Genomic DNA, 17,021 nt, shown 5'->3' with positions numbered 1-17,021 from the left:
AGCTGAGGCGCCTCCTGGTGGCTAGAAAACTATACGTGTATAATTTTGAAAAAAAAAATTAAAAAGATGTTCTGTTGTCACAAACTCTGAAAATATAAATGTCAAAAAAATTATTTCCAAGAGAAAAGTAAAATTAATTCACGTGTTGAACTAAATAATTGGTAGAATATGAGCAGTTATTCTTAATATAATTGTTGCTCGGCGCCCCCTGTCGGTGATGGCTATAAAGTGAACGTGCGCGTGTTTAGTGGTGTGATTAAGAGCAACAGGAAAGCGGTTTGATTATTTTATTTAAAATAAGGTGAGTTTAGACGCTGATTTTTGTTTGGTTTTGATATAAAGTTGTCAGCTCGGTGACTTTCTAGCGTTTGTCTGCACTAAGTTCATCCAAACGTTTCACTTTTAGCGGAACTTTACCGCGGATTAGCCGCCTAGCTAACCACCGCTGAAACATTAAATTAGCTTTTTTTTCTTTTTTTTTTAAGTTCTCTTTAAATATAGACTTAAGTGAGTTTAAGTTCCTGTAAGTGGACAGTTTGTCTCACTTTACAGTTACGGAGATTAACCGTCGTCGTTTTAATGTTTAAAAAATTAAACCAAACAGTTGCAAGTGTAAAACTGATTTTAATAATTGATGTCGGATGCATTTTTATTTTAAGTTTGTCACTTAATGTGTAAAAAAATACCAGTTTTGTTTTCCATCTGTTACTGCAAAAGCTAAACGTATTCAATGATGAAAATCAGAAACTGCAAGTATTGGATTTTCTTTTAGAAATCTTAAAATTATCATCAGCTATTTGACATTTTTCTCTTCAGCTGTTCTACACAAAGTGACTTTGTTTAAACAGGTTTTAAATACGCTCGGAATCCATGAAACAATTAGTGAATTTATTACTTAAGTGGTGTCGAAAAACATTTCAGAAAGGGCCGAGAGGGTGAAGGTTTTCTTTGCAGCCCCTGACGGGTGCAACGACTGACCCAAATATGACTAAATGAAGTACTTTTATTGATTTTCGGAAATGTGCTCTGTTCTCAAAATGGTACATTAATAAACAGCGCTCTCTCTCCCTCTCTGTTTCGCTGCCCCTTCAGAATGCTGAAACATTAAACAAGGGATGTTAAAGTACATTTGTGAGTACTGCCAATTTTGGGGGGGGGGGGACATACAGCGAACTCTGAACTTTTATATCTGATGTTACGAGGCAGGCAGCAGTGCGTCCCGCTGTATGTCTACAAAGGTTAGTGCTGTTTGCTTTTAACGTACCGTTTTGTAAACGGAGCGCATTTCCGAAAATAAAAGTACTTAATTTAGTCATAATTGGGTCCGTCTGGGTGAATCGTTGCACCTGCCATGGCATGGCCTCCAGCAGGTGATTTCACTGATGAACTCATCACACCTGCTCAAAGTGATCATCAGTCTAAAGAACCAGGCTTGCAAGAACTTCATGGACTCGGCCTTTGCAGTGCGTCTGTGTGCAGTGAGTGAACTTGTAGAGTCATAGACCTGTCTGCAGTGGTGTTCGTGTTGTTGGGTTCTCGGCCTTTGAGATTGATAGATGCCTGGGAAGAGCTTATGGAGCCGTGAGGCTGCTGGACAGAGGTGTTCCTGTTAATGTCTTTGCAGGAGAGCAAAGGTGCAAATCTTCAGGTCCCTCCAGGTAGTGATGGGATGATGATCCCTCAAGGAGTGTTTTGACACTACACAAACTGTCGGCACTGTATTGACACTGTGTTGGTTGCTCAATAGTGACCCCTGCAGTAGTTATAAAATCATTGCGGGTAAATAAAATGAAAATGCAACATCAGCCTGTGACATAGTTAATCGCTAGTCCTCTATTTAAAATATGATCTCATCATTGCATAATTTCATGTGCTCAGTTTGTGTGTCGAGTTAAGCTGTTCATGAGGAGTTAAAAATTTGCTTAAACCCTTTGTGTAAATGCTAAACTGAGTTGGTTTGTAAAATATAGCAAATTTGTAATAAAATTCAGAGTTAAAATTTGTAACTTATGTATGGAAATTTGTAAACTTAAGTGTTAAAGCATACGAAATAAGACTAAAAATAGATTCATTTATGCATTTTTATTGAGGAACAAAGGTTTCTGAAGTGTCTTTGCTCCAAGGCGAGTTCTCCTCTTACACACCAGTTCCCCTGCCTTAAAAAACACTCTTTCACAGGGTACAGATGACAGTGGTGAGCATAAAAATTTCAGTGAGTTGATAAAGGTGTGGCTATGTTTTCTGGTTATTCTTCCAGTATTGTAAAGGAGTACAAACATATCTAACTGGAAAAATAACAGTAAACAAAGATTTACCTTATTTGGCGTCAAAAGATCAAAATTATTCCAGACTGGGGAAACGTCTCTGAACGATCCATGAAGTCAGTGGAACAAGGTGAGGGCAAGCAAAAATCCAACAGCAAAACTCCATCCAACAAATCCGCAACATGTCGATAGTTTGTTTCCTTATAAACACAACTTGGCACGGCGCAGTCGAACGACACAGTTCCTGTATCGGTCACATGATTTTTTTTCTTAAAGTGATACACGCACCAATACGGGGTTTCACTCTTGTGTGCTCGGCACAGTGTTGACGCACCAGTGTTGTTCATCCCATCACTACCTCCAGGTGCTTTAAAACTTGGACCAGTAACCACTGACTTATGGTTGCAACTGGATGTCTTTGCTGGTGGAACTCCCCAGAGAATCAGTGGGTACTTTTTGGTTTGTCTTTGTCTAATGAACAATTAGTTTGGGAGCTTCTGAGTAGAATCACATGTATCATGACGGAATATCAGCTGTAACCGTGTGGATTTTGTCTGTGCATGATACAGCAAGCATGTGCCAGTGGCTGGAGAAGGCAAAGGACATGCCCACCGTTCACCTGGCTGCACCAGGTCTACTGCTTACTATCAGGTGGTGGAGATGGACCAGTTTTCTGTATATCCAAGGTCAACAACCCTGTTCCTGGAGAGCATCTGCCCTGTGTTTTCCCTGTGTGTGTGTGTGTGTATATATATATATATATATATATATATATATATATATATATATATATGTGTGTGTGTGTGTGTGTGTATATATATATATATATATAATTTTTTTTTTTAAGTGGTGTCTTCCAGGTTTTGATTGGCTGAACACATCCGAATGAGTTAATTGCCAAGGGAGTGGAACTGGGAGAGTTAGGAAACATGCACGGCAGGTGCTGTCCAGGAACAGGGTTGGTGGTCCCTGTTGTGGATGGTTGCCATCCATGACCCATCGCAGGTTCTGCAAAATGGTTGTTGATGTGCAACCGCATATTGATTTTTCAGTTAATCAAAATTAATGAAAATCAAAACCTGTAACCAACTTGAATTTGCTGTGCGCCTAATTTTTAACAAGTATGTACATTTTTAATAGTTTTATTTGATCTTTGAGAACTAACTCATAGATTCACATCATAACCAATATGGAAAATATATGGGGTCTACTGGTTGCTAGTGCAGGTTCCCAAGAAAAGGAAAAACGGCTTGAATCCCGGTCACCAAAGAAGCAAAAACATGAAGGGGAACAAAACTGTGGCCGGCAACAGCTTAATGCAATCTGCAACCTCACCACTACAACCCCTGGCAAAAATTATGGAATCACCGGCCTCAGAGGATGTTCATTCAGTTGTTTAATTTTGTAGGAAAAAAGCAGATCACAGACATGACACAAAATTAAAGTCATTTCAAATGGCAACTTTCTGGCTTTAAGAAACACTAAGAAATCAGGAAAAAAAAATTGTGGCAGTCAGTAATGGTTACTTTTTTAGACCAAACAGAGGGGAAAAAAATATGGAATCACTCAATTCTGAGGAAAAAATTATGGGATCATGAAAAACAACGCTCCAACACATCACTAGTATTTTGTTGCACCACCTCTGGCTTTTATAACAGCTTGCAGTCTCTGAGGCATGGACTTAATGAGTGACAGTACTCTTCATCAATCTGACTCCAACTTTCTCTGATTGCTGTTGCCAGATCAGCTTTGCAGGTAGGAGCCTTGTCATGGACCATTTTCTTCAACTTCCACCAAGATTTTCAATTGGATTAAGATCCGGACTATTTGCAGGCCATGACATTGACCCTATGTGTCTTTTTGCAAGGAATGTTTTCACAGTTTTTGCTCTATGGCAAGATGCGTTTTCATCTTGAAAAATGATTTCATCATCCTCAAACATCCTTTCAATTGATGGGATAAGAAAAGTGTCCAAAATATCAATGTAGACTTGTGCATTTATTGATGATGTAATGACAGCCATCTCCCCAGTGCCTTTACCTGACATGCAGCCCCATATCATCGACTGTGGAAATTTACATGTTCTCTTCAGGCAGTCATCTTTATAAATCTTATTGGAACGCACCAAACAAAAGTTCCAGCATCATCACCTTACCCAATGCAGATTTGAGATTCATCACTGAATATGACTTTCATCCAGTCATCCACAGTCCACGATTGCTTTTCCTTACCCCATTGTAACCTTGTTTTTTTTCTGTTTAGGTGTTAATGATGGCTTTCGTTTAGCTTTTCTGTCTGTAAATCCCATTTCCTTTAGGCGGTTTCTTACAGTTCGGTCACAGATGTTAACTCCAGTTTCCTCCCATTCGTTCCTCATTTATTTTGTTGTGCATTTTCAATTTTTGAGACATTGCTTTAAGTTTTCTGTCTTCCTTGGTCTACCAGTATGTTTGCCTTTAACAACCTTCCCATGTTTGTATTTGGTCCAGAGTTTAGATACAGCTGACTGAACAACCAACATCTTTTGCAACATTGTGTGATGATTTACCCTCTGAGTTTTATAATCCTCTCCTTTGTTTCAATTGACATCTCTCGTGTTGGAGCCATGATTCATGTCAGTCCACTTGGTGCAACAGCTCTCCTAGGTGTGATCACTTTTTTTTTTTTTAGATGCAGACTAATGAGCAGATCTGATTTGATGCAGGTGTTAGTTTTGGGGATGAAAATTTACAGGGTGATTCTATAATTTATTCCTCAGAATTGAGTGATTCCATATTTTTTTTTTTCCCCCCTGCTTGGTCTAAAAAAGTAACCGTTACTGACTGCCACAATTTTTTTTCCCCTGATTTCTTAGTGTTAAAGCCAGAAAGTTGCCTTTTGAAATGACTTTAGTTTTGTGTTATGTCTGTGATCTGCTTGTTTTTTTTTCTACAAAATTAAACAATTGAACATCCTCCGACGCCGGTGATTCCATAATTTTTGCCAGGGGTTGTATATACCCTCACAATTTTCAGTAACTTTGTCCCTGATAAATAGCATAAATTACTTATTTATTTTTTACAGAGGATTCATATCCTAATAAGCAAGAACCTATTCAGTTTTCAAGTTCATAGGTCAGGAAAAATCTTGGAAAATTGGAAAAATCCCTATCCTTTAACATTAAATGAATTTTCAAAAATTCATAACTGTCAAAAAAATATCAAATTTCTTTCCAATTTAAGAGCCTTGTGTAGGATGGTATCCTATATTGACTGAAACTTTGATCACTCATTTTTTGAGGTACAGACCGACACTATCACCTGACAAATTTTGATCTGATTTTTGCCGGGGGTTGTAGATGACACCAACTCCTGTACACTGCCGTTTTAATGATTGTTTGAAATTGACAGCTTAAACATTTGGTTGTCATCCCTGTTTTCTTTCTTTTGTCCCTCTTCCTTCAGGTATATGAAAAGTGCCCACATCAAGGAAGATTATTTTTAGTCATCAGGAGACGCGTTAAGCTTGCAAAGATCAGTCACTGTCGACATAATACAGGATGGAATGTTGTAGCAAAAATGACATCCGGCACCATCCGAAGACATTTTCTCATCCAATTGTCAATCTTAAGGTCATTGTTCCAAATTTCATCTCTGCGAAGAGGCAGCTGGAAGAGTCCTGTCTTGACAACAGCTATGAAGCTCCACAAAAGAGGCCTTACACCCCAGAGGCTCTGTCTCCGGATCTCGGCTGCGTTATGGACACTCCCATTCCGGAAGAGGACGCCATCTCTCCGATAGCCGCCTCCACACCTGCGCTGTTGAAGAAAACGAGCGCTTTTAATATTAAAAATGATGGGAAATCTGGGGTGCACCGCAAGCACTTTGAAAGTGCATTGTCAGACGAGCCAAAATGTTCTGCGCCATCCAAGGCTGTGCCAAAAAAGTTGCTTTTATATGCTAATGGAGAACCTCTTCCATTTAATCATGCCTCTGAGTTTGATGATGATGATGTCGATGGGATTTTAGCTTCAGTCCTTTCAGAACTAATGGGGAAGAAGGGTTTTTTGATGGCGTAGGGAGCTACCAAACTCCAGGCAGCAGTGTAGTTCATCGTAAGCCAGGTGCGCATGCTGCCACGCCGCCTACAGATGGAAAGGTGTTCAGGTCTACCCAGGAATGCCAGGCCACTTTCAATGGAACCACTGTGGACACGAGCTACGAAACCACCTTACCTCTCCAAGTACAGGTAAGCCGTGTTGTTAAAACTGAAGAGATTCTTGAGTATTTAAACCTGTGTGCAGTACACGCTAACAACACGTGTCTCTCTTTTTTTTTTTTTTTTTTTTTTTTTTTCCTGTTGTAGGTGAAGTCTGTGGTCACGGTCCCAAACAGTTGTACCTTCAGGAAGTCGGCAGCAGCTCCTTTGGGAGCTCACAAAATTCAGGAGCCACTGAGGTACTGCTGTATTATACCAAAACTGCTTGACTGGGCCTTTTCACCTGTAGGGGGTGCTCTTGGACCACATCTGGCACAATATGGAATTAATTTATGTATTTTGTGGTGTCAGTTTCCACTCCTTGCAACATTCTAGTGTTTCTCTGAGTTTTGGGAGTGTATTTATTATGAAATTGTTTTATTCTTTGGTTTAAAAGATGAAATCTGTGTCCAGGTTCGGTCTTGTGGGTTTGTTTTGATGTTTTTTCTCTCTCTCCCTCTCTCTCTCTCTCCAGGCAAGTGCGTTTACAGAGTGATGCCGAGTTTGCAAAGCGTCGATACGTGCAAGCGGTGAAGACCCACATGAATCAAGCAGGAAACCCAGGTGTGAATCTGAACGCTTCCAGAGATCCACAGTGACTTTTGCTTTCTTCTTCCTCTTCTTTTTAACTATTCATCAAGCCAGTTGCTTATGACTTTTAAAACTTTGTTGAGTCTTTTAAATAAGGTGAGTTTAGATGCTGACTTTTTTGTTTTGGTTTTGATCATCTTACACAATTTGTCTGGCCCAACACATCAACGTGGACATACTTTAGATCTTGCGTTAGGTTATGGGTTGTCTGTTAGTGAGTGATATTTGCTCACTGCCAGTTTCAGATCATGCATTGATTTTTATTAGATATTTTAATCCCTAATTTATTAGCCATTAGGTAGAGAAATGAGGTCATTTAAGATATCCTGATATATCAGCCCCAGTGCATTAGATGTTTTAAATTCAGGGTTGCCAGATGTACTAAATCCTGTCTTTTCAGAGGAACTCTCAACGAGTTGTCCGAGAATTTTAACAGTTCGCTTAAGGGTCTACGAGGTCTGTGAGAAAAGTATCTGACCTTTTTATTTTATGCAAAAAATATATGGATTTGATTCATTGTTTTTACGTCAGCCAAGCTTGAACCTTCATGCACATGCATGAGTTTTTCCACGCCTGTCGGTTGCGTCATTCGCCTGTGGGCAGGCTTTGAGTGAGCACTGGTCCACCCCTCTCGTCATTGTTTCATTACGAGGAAATGGCGAAATGATTTGGGCTTTTTTTTTCCATCAGAATTTTTTTCAGAAACTGCTAGAGACAGGCAGCTGGAAACCATTCGAAAAATTTATCTGGCTTTCAATGAAAATTTTACGGGCTTCACAGAGAATGAGTGTTACTACAGCTTTAAGGACGGCCCACAATGGCGCACCGCCCTCTGAGCCGCCATCAAGAGGCAGAAACCACCACATCATTTCTAAACGGATCGCTGTGTGGAGCCGGGACCACCGTGTGCAATTTCTCTGCTTATCACAAGAGCTGGACATCAGCCATTTTCCGGCAGATTTCACTTTTAACAAGAGATTTTGTCATGGAAAGCAGCGCGGAGGCTTCGCGCGTCAGGACAGATTCACTGATGAAGCAAGACAAAGGAACACCTCCGTTTCGGAGTGTTAAAGGACAAGTTGGGACATGCCTATCTCGGCTTTCAGTGCTTACCAGTCGAGTGAGTATAAGAGAAATTGTGGAGAGCTGGGCTTGTCCCAACTTGTCCTTTAACACTCCGAAACGGAGGTGTTCCTTTCTCTCGCTTCATCAGCGAATCGGTCGTGACGCGCGAAGCCTCCGGCTTTCCATGACATTCTCTTGTTAAAAGTGAAATCTGCCGGAAAATGGCTGATGTCCAGCTCTTGTGATAACCAGAGAAATTGCACACGACGGTGCCGGCTCCACACAGCCATCTGTTTAGAAATGATGTGGTGGTTTCTGCCTGTCAATGGCGGCTCGGAGCACGGCACGTCGTGCACCATTCTGGGCTGTCCTTAAAGCTGTAGTAACACTCATTCTCTGTGAAGCCTGTAAAATTTTCACCGAAAGCCAGATAAATTTTTCGAATGGTTTCCAGCTGCCAGTCTCTAACAATTTCTGAAAAAATTTTGATGGGGAAAAAAGCCCAAATCATTCCGCCATTTCCTCGCAATGAAACGACGATGAGAGGGGTGGACCAGTGCTCACTCAAAGCCTGCCCACAGGTGAATGACACAACCGACAAACGTGGAAAAACTCACGCATGCGCACGAAGGTTCAAGCTTGGCTGACGTAAAAACATATGAATCAAATCCATATATATATATTTTTTTTTTTTTTGCATGAAATAAAAAGGTCGGATACTTTTCTCACAGACCTCATACTTAATTCAGTGACCCCCCCTGCAAAAAACGCAGTCTTCAATAATGGTTACACCCTCAGGATAAGTTGCAGGAAACTTGGAATGCCAGTGGCATCATTCCAGGCATGAATTATTTATTTATTATCAAGCTTGGAGAGACAGTGTTTTTTTGTTTTTTTTTTAAATCAGGCACTGATGTCAACTATGAAAGTAGCGACTAATTCCATTTTGATTATGAATAATAAGCATAATTCTAAATTGCTATTTAACATATTTTCTAGGCTTACACAGCCCAAACAGTTTGCTTGCAACACCAGTTTGTCTGCAATTGACTTCTTGACATATTTTAATGACAAGGTTGAAGACATCAGAGTCAAAATGATTGAATCCCCTTGTGGTGAGGAAGAATGTTTTGTCTCTAGGCCCGTATATGAAGGCCACAGTTTACATGACTTTGAACTCATTTCTTTGGCTTACTAAAATGGTTATGGCAGCTCGATGTACAACTTGTTTATTGGGCCCTCTGCCATCTTGTGTGGTAAAAGACTTATGGTCAACACTAGGACGTTGTATATTGAACATTCTACATTCATTACTCTTGGGAGTTAATTACTTTGGGAAATTGGTCATACTGTTGCAGTGCTAATGTGTTGCACCTCACTTTTTTTGTTTTCTGTAGGTGTTATGAACGAGTTGGCGAACCTGATGGCCCGTGTGGCTGACGAGACGTCGAACCCAAATGACAGGCAGTGGCAGCATCCTGCTGACCTCACATACAGGTGTGTCATTCTCACAAATACAAGACCACATGGAACAAACGCCATGTGTATTGTGTTTTCTAGGTACTTTTTTTAAACTAGTTTGTGAGGTCCTGCGACTTGTATATTCTCCTAAGATCCTGGAGGGGTGGGGGGCATGAGGAGGAGGAGAAGTATCTTTTGATTTAACTGTTTTTGTTCACTATGGAGGACATCATGAATGAGTTCAGTCTTGAGAGGATATGGGAAAAAAATACTGCATTAACATCTGTGGCCAGAAGTTGGCAGTGTGTATATGTGTAAGAATAAGGAATAAGGTAGTGTAATTCACATTTCGGGACAGAAGGTAGCAGTAACGCAGGACTAAGCTGGATGCCAACTGCCCTCAGACAAGGTCTGAATGAGAGAGACCTTCTGTGTCTTATGCCTCATTTCCGAGTGGTCTGGATCGGTTCCCACTGCCAAACTGTACCCTTTATTTGGTAGGTGGAGCATGGTAGAGGTTGACATGTATGTCATTGAGTGCATGTAAGCCATCATGTGGCCTCACCCCTCCACATGGCATCCACACAGTGTAATTTTTTTTTTATTATTATTAACTTGTTTGTTTTGTCTTGGTGACTCATTAATAGGATTTGTTTTGATGACGAGCAGAATGCTGAAGGAGATAGCTGTGGTGAATGCTGATATGAATAAACAAAGCGTGTGACGCTTTCAAGTATTAAAATGTTATTTTTCCTGTTGGTGGTGAGACAAAGTATTTCCCAGATGTCGTTTTCCAAAACAAGGGTGTCTTGCGTGGATAGCCATTTTTGCCAGGCTGTGATGATGAATCCGACTGAATGAATGAATTTATTCGGCACACAGACTCAACAGTAACAAAAACTCAAATAGCACAGTTTAACAGTGTGAACCTGTGATCAAAAGGGGGTGGGCAGAAGCAAAAGCTTATAAATGCCCACTCCTTTTACCACAAAAGTAAAATCTACACACACATCTATATGCATACTTGCACAGCAAACGCCAAGCACAAACAGTATAAATTAATAAAAAAAAAAAGATTTTCTTCAAACACAGTGCAGAATGAAATGATCCGACAGGTAAAATTAAGACTTTATTTAAAAGTGGTAAAGTACAAGTTGATTATTTTGGTACTGTTCCTAAATCTGAATGTGAAAATGGGCAAAATAGCTTTCAGTCCTGTCATACCGACGTGGACTGCTCGTTGGAAATGAGGCTTTAGAGAACAAGTAAACTTAAGAAATCATGCTCTCAAGCTGAAATACCACACATGAGGGAATATAATTTTCATACTGCTTAGCTTAAAACTTGTTTGGACTGTCTTTAAAATGCACAGCAACGGTAAGTTAAAGGACATATGAATGATTTGCATTTTTTTTTAATTCTTTGCTGTACATTTTGATTTGATCTGTTAGTATGGTCTGAGTAGTTGGTTACCCCCTTAAGTCTGGTCTGCTTGAGGTTTCTTCCTCAAAAGACCAAGGGAGATTTTCCTCACCATTGTTGCCTCTGTGCTCACTCTGTGGGGTTGCTAAGTTTAGACCTTACCCTTGCGAAGTGCCTTGGGGTGATGTGCTGTGATTTGGTACTATAAATAATCTGATAAAGTTTGTTTTACAAGGTTTTAGTTTAGTGCACATACTGTGATTTAGAAAAGTCTTTTTCTTTGGTTCCACCTCTATAAAAGTACATATTTTGGATGAAGTTCTGTGGTTCTTTTCAGAAACTACCAACAACGCTTTGGAAACGTCACTGCCAGACTGCCGCTTGATGAATGGTATTGCCAAAAATATACATCTGTTAAGCGGTTTGCTCTTGTCCCTAAAATATTTAAGAGACATTGTGTTTCTTAAATTTTGGGTTTAGTTTGTACAAAAAGTTGGAGTGTGCAGTGTTTTTTTTGTGTGTGTGTGTGTGGTGGTTGTTGTTAACTGAGTTGTGCATGTGTGTTTATGGTGCTACGTTTTTCTTCCCCCCTCCCCAACTGAAAAGCACTGCATTGATTCATGAAACTCTATTCCAGCAATAAGATTCAAACCAATATATGTTGGTGTTGCTGACATTTGACATTTTTTGATACCTGGGAATTTTTTTTTTTTAATGAAACACTTTTTCTAATGTTTGAATTAAACATGAATCTTTTTAAGGACAAATGTTATTGCAGTTGTATTGACTGTTTAAATGTAAGCACTTATGTGTCATGGATCTGAATAAAATATTTTTTGGTGTTCTGACATTCAAAAAGTGTTATTTTTTAACACCCCCCAGTTCCACAAACTGTATTGATGTGATGCTTCAGCTTCTCCTTGCCAACATCATCCTTCCAATTTCCCAAACCTGCTTATTCAAGCTAATTCCACACCTCTACTGTCCAGTGACCTCGAGTCCATAAGGTTTTTTTCTGGTGCTTAGACACGCCGTTTGAGGACCCATACACATGAACACTGTAGAGACGAGTCAGCGTCTCTACACGTTTGGTGCTGTCACATAACGTCATGTGGCATTTTGTAAAAGTGGTATCACGTTCTACCACCACTCAAACTGTGCTAAAGTGTAAGTTCCCAGAATTCTCCAGGCAACGAGTTAAACCTTAATGCTTCAGTGGATGGAGCCATAAACGATGTTTTGTTGTAGGCTCCTGCGGTTGACGTTTGTGAGAGAGTGAGTGTGAGGTTCTTTGCTCTGGGTTGCTCGGGCAGATCCAGTCTAGACCTGCATGTTGATTTGGTAGAGGCTTTACATCCCGCTTCCTGACAGGTCATTCCATACGAACTCAACCAAAGTCCAAAAATCTCCCATGGTCACCGACTCGGATTTGGCTTTAAAAAAAAAAAAATTCTCTACACAATGAACGTGGAAAATGTTGAGGGTTTCTGAACTATGGTCCTTTAAAAACAGGGTTGTTGCACTTTTTGACATTAACAAATTGCAAATGTTCCTGAGTAGCCACTTTTGGATGAACTGTGATATTTATTTTATGGCTGCGATGTGACGTGCGCTCTGATTGGCTGATTATCACTGGCGAAAGAAAAGTTTGATACAAGTCTAGATTAGGAGCATTTAGTATAAAACAAGTGCCAAATCAACATGTTGATGCACCTCTGATCTGCTGTGATGACCTCCGGAACAAGGGAGCAGCCAAAGGGAGTTCCTTGGTGTAAGCATTCAAAGGAACTGGGTTCAAAAAGTAGCCTGTGGAGTCACAATACAGGACAAAAATGGAGTTATTTGAATGTACCAAAGCTGATGTTTTCTTGTTTTTGCAAACATCTTTGTTGATCTGGTTTCTTGTTGTGAACAATGTGAGAATAGTCAGATCAGATTCAGAACATGAATGTAGAAAAATGTGATTGGCAAAAGAAAGTTTGAGCTGACAAGGTGAATGTAGCCAGAACTTTGCGCACCTTCCAAATCTCGGCCACTCTGTTGAGATGCATCGGCTAAGTTTTCCTGAGAGCAGTTGTTATACCAAACAGCTTGACTGTTTTTATTTATTTTTTTATTTTGGGTGAAAGAACAGTCACGCCACCATCATTCCACAAAGTACATGTTTATTTAGGCAAGTATTAATCCTTCATCCAAAACTGAAAAATGGCTCCTTCACATCCACAGGTTGAATAAAGAAGCAAAATTCTGCAGCTAGAACATGGATTATAAAAAGCATTTATATGGAGTGTGTGTGTGTGTGTAAATAGCATAAGTGTAGTTTACATTTATATATGAAGTCTTGAAGTTTGTTTTGCTGTCTTTATAGTTTTCATATTTTGAAGTTTTAATGTGAAAGAATAAAACATGTAGGAACAGAGTCGACGCTTTGTCAAATGTTTTGTGTTCCGGATCCACCTGATTGATCTCTGCACTTGGGAGTGTGTAGCTCTTTACCTCCTCCAGCTGGGGGCGTAGGTGGAGGTCATGTGATGACTCCCGTTTGTCACATGGTGTAAAACATGGTCATGTTAGAGAACACTCTGAGTGCACAGACCTCTGCCAAGGTCTGTTTAGTCATTCTTACCTCTGTTCAAGTGCCAGCGGGGGCGCTGTTTTACTCGAGTCCTGACCACATAGAACTCGATAAACATAGAAACACTAATTTAAATAAAAAATGATCCTGGATGCACATTGGCTGTAAACCCTGGCGTTGACATTCAGCCTACCTCTCAACTGAAATCGCTTTGTCTTTTTGAGAAATCATGTTTAAAAATAGAATTTAATTCTTGGTTACATTGACAATTGTAAAGTGAGTTTGTTGTAACAAATTCAGTAATACTCCCTCCGGTGCTAAATTTATTTTAAGTACTGTATTTTCTAGAGTATGCCACAATGTTTTTTTTTTTTTGTTTTTTTTTTTAAACTAGTGTTGGAGGTCCTGCAACTTATACTACAGTGCAACTTCTATAAACTGGAAAACCCTGTCTAATTATACTAACTACATATATGGGCTTTCCCAGGAATCAAAGTACAAATCAAAACAAACTCCAAGAATAAAATGTCAAACAATAAAAAGTACACTTTAGCAATGCATAAACATCCCAAATTAAAGACATAATACAGAAAGGTGCCATTTATAGTCCTATATAACTTTGTTTTTTCACCTCGTTCTGCAAGAAGCTTTTTTTTTTTTTGGACAGGTTCAACTTATAATCCTGAAAATAGAGTAAATCATGACTTTTTTTTTTTTTGCATAAATCCTAACAGAAGAGTCGTGTGTTTTTGGATGTCTGAGGGTCAGAGTAACTGCTGAACAGAATGCAACATCGTGTCGAATCCTTCAGCCGAGTCTCTGTTGGATTGGGTTCTTGCACCCCTGTGGCAAATCAAAGACCCAGCTCTAGTTCAGAAGAATCACTCAGGGAAGCGATCATCTTTTCCTGTCAGTGTGGGTGGACACTCATCGATCAGAGTCAGCTACCCGTGCACTGTTCTAAAATAGATTCAGGTCTGTCTAAAAAGTTTACAGCAAAGTGCTGATTACTCAGAACCTTTCAGGACCAGATTTCTCTGGGCTAAATGTCTGGTAACAATCAACGCAATGCTTTTGCATTAAAGCCGCTGACATGAATCAGTGCTTATTGGATGGGAGCTTGAGCTTTTCCACTCTTATTAAAGTGGAAGGAGGACGGCGGCGTGATAATGGCCTGACTTTGCATTAGTTATCACTCTGCTTGCTGAAGTTTTACCTCCACCACTCTCCAGCTTTAATGCCGCCGCTGTCTTCCACACGCTCCAGTCTGCGTACATCAGCAGCAGTCGGGACGTGTGAGCATGCACATGCCAGGTTCAGGTTTTAAAATGACCCACTCTGCCTTGCAGTTCAGATGTTGAGTAGCTGAATGGCTTTTAAATAATCTTGGCTTTCAAACTCTTTCAGATATGAGCTGTAGGTTGAGAGTTTGATGCTGGAGGTTTGTGTCACACCAGTACTTTTTACAACCCCAATTCCAATGAAGTTGTGACGTTGTGTAAAATGTAAATAAAAACAGAATACAATGATTTGGAAATCCTTTTTAACCTATATTCAGTTGAATACACCACAAAGACAAGATATTAATGTTCAAACTGATAAACTTTGTTTTTGTGCAAATATTTGCTCATTTTGAAATGGATGCCTGCAACACATTTCAAAAAAGCTGGCACAGTGGAATGTTTACCACTGCTACATCACCGTTCCTTCTAACAACACTCAATAAGCGTTTGGGAACTGAGGACACTAATTGTGAGTGTCATGATTGGATACAAAAGGAGCATCGCCAAAAGGCTCAGCTATTCACAAGCAAAGATTGGGCGAGGATCACCACTTTGTGAACAACTGCGTGAAGAAAATAGTCAACAGTTTAAGAATAATGTTTCTCAATGTTCAATTGCAAGGAATTTAGGGATTCCATGATCTACAGTCCATAATATAATCAGAAGATTCAGAAAATCTGGAGAACTTTCTACATGTAATAAGCAAGGCTGAAAACCAACATTGAATGCCCGTGACCTTCGATCCCTCAGGTGGCACTGTATTAAAAACCAACATCATTGTGTAAAGGATCTTACCGCGTGGGCTCAGGAACACTTCAGAAAACCACTGTCAGTTAACACAGTTCGTCACTACATCTACAACCCCTGGCAAAAATTATGGAATCACCGGCCTCAGAGGATGTTCATTCAGTTGTTTAATTTTGTAGAAAAAAAGCAGATCACAGACATGACACAAAACTAAAGTCATTTCAAATGGCAACTTTCTGGCTTTAAGAAACACTATAAGAAATCAAAAAAAAAAATTGTGGCAGTCAGTAACGGTTACTTTTTTAGACCAAACAGAGGGGAAAAAAAAATATGGAATCACTCAATTCTGAGGAAAAAATTATGGAATCATGAAAAACAAAAGAACGCTCCAACACATCACTAGTATTTTGTTGCACCACCTCTGGCTTTTATAACAGCTCGCAGTCTCTGAGGCATGGACTTAATGAGTGACAAACAGTACTCTTCATCAATCTGGCTCCAACTTTCTCTGATTGCTGTTGCCAGATCAGCTTTGCAGGTTGGAGCCTTGTCATAGACCATTTTCTTCAACTTCCACCAAAGATTTTCAATTGGATTAAGATCCGGACTATTTGCAGGCCATGACATTGACCCTATGTGTCTTTTTGCAAGGAATGTTTTCACAGTTTTTGCTCTATGGCAAGATGCATTATCATCTTGAAAAATGATATCATCCCCAAACATCCTTTCAATTGATGGGATAAGAAAAGTGTCCAAAATATCAACGTAAACTTGTGCATTTATTGATGATGTAATGACAGCCATCTCCCCAGTGCCTTTACCTGACATGCAGCCCCATATCATTAATGACTGTGGAAATTTACATGTTCTTTCAGGCAGTCATCTTTATAAATCTCATTGGAACAGCACCAAACAAAAGTGCCAGCATCATCACCTTGCCCAATGCAGATTCGAGATTCATCACTGAATATGACTTTCACCCAGTCATCCACAGTCCACGATTGCTTTTCCTTAGCCCAGTGTAACCTTGTTTTTTTTCTGTTTAGGTGTTAATGATGGCGTTCGTTTAGCTTTTCTGTATGTAAATCCCATTTCCTTTAGGCAGTTTCTTACAGTTCGGTCACGGACGTTGACTCCAGTTTCCTCCCATTCGTTCCTCATTTGTTTTGTTGTGCATTTTTGATTTTTGAGACATATTGCTTTAAGTTTTCTGTCCTGATACTTTGATGTCTTCCTTGGTCTACCAATATGTTTGCCTTTAACAACTTTCCCATGTTGTTTCTATTTGGTCCAGAGTTTAGAACACAGCTGACTGTGAACAACCAACATCTTTTGCAACATTGCGTAATGATTTACCCTCTTTAAGAGTTTGATAAT

The sequence above is a fragment of the Thalassophryne amazonica genome, unplaced genomic scaffold (assembly GCF_902500255.1).
Source record: "Thalassophryne amazonica unplaced genomic scaffold, fThaAma1.1, whole genome shotgun sequence".
Lineage (NCBI taxonomy): Eukaryota > Metazoa > Chordata > Actinopteri > Batrachoidiformes > Batrachoididae > Thalassophryne > Thalassophryne amazonica.
This window is presented reverse-complemented; position numbering follows the sequence as displayed.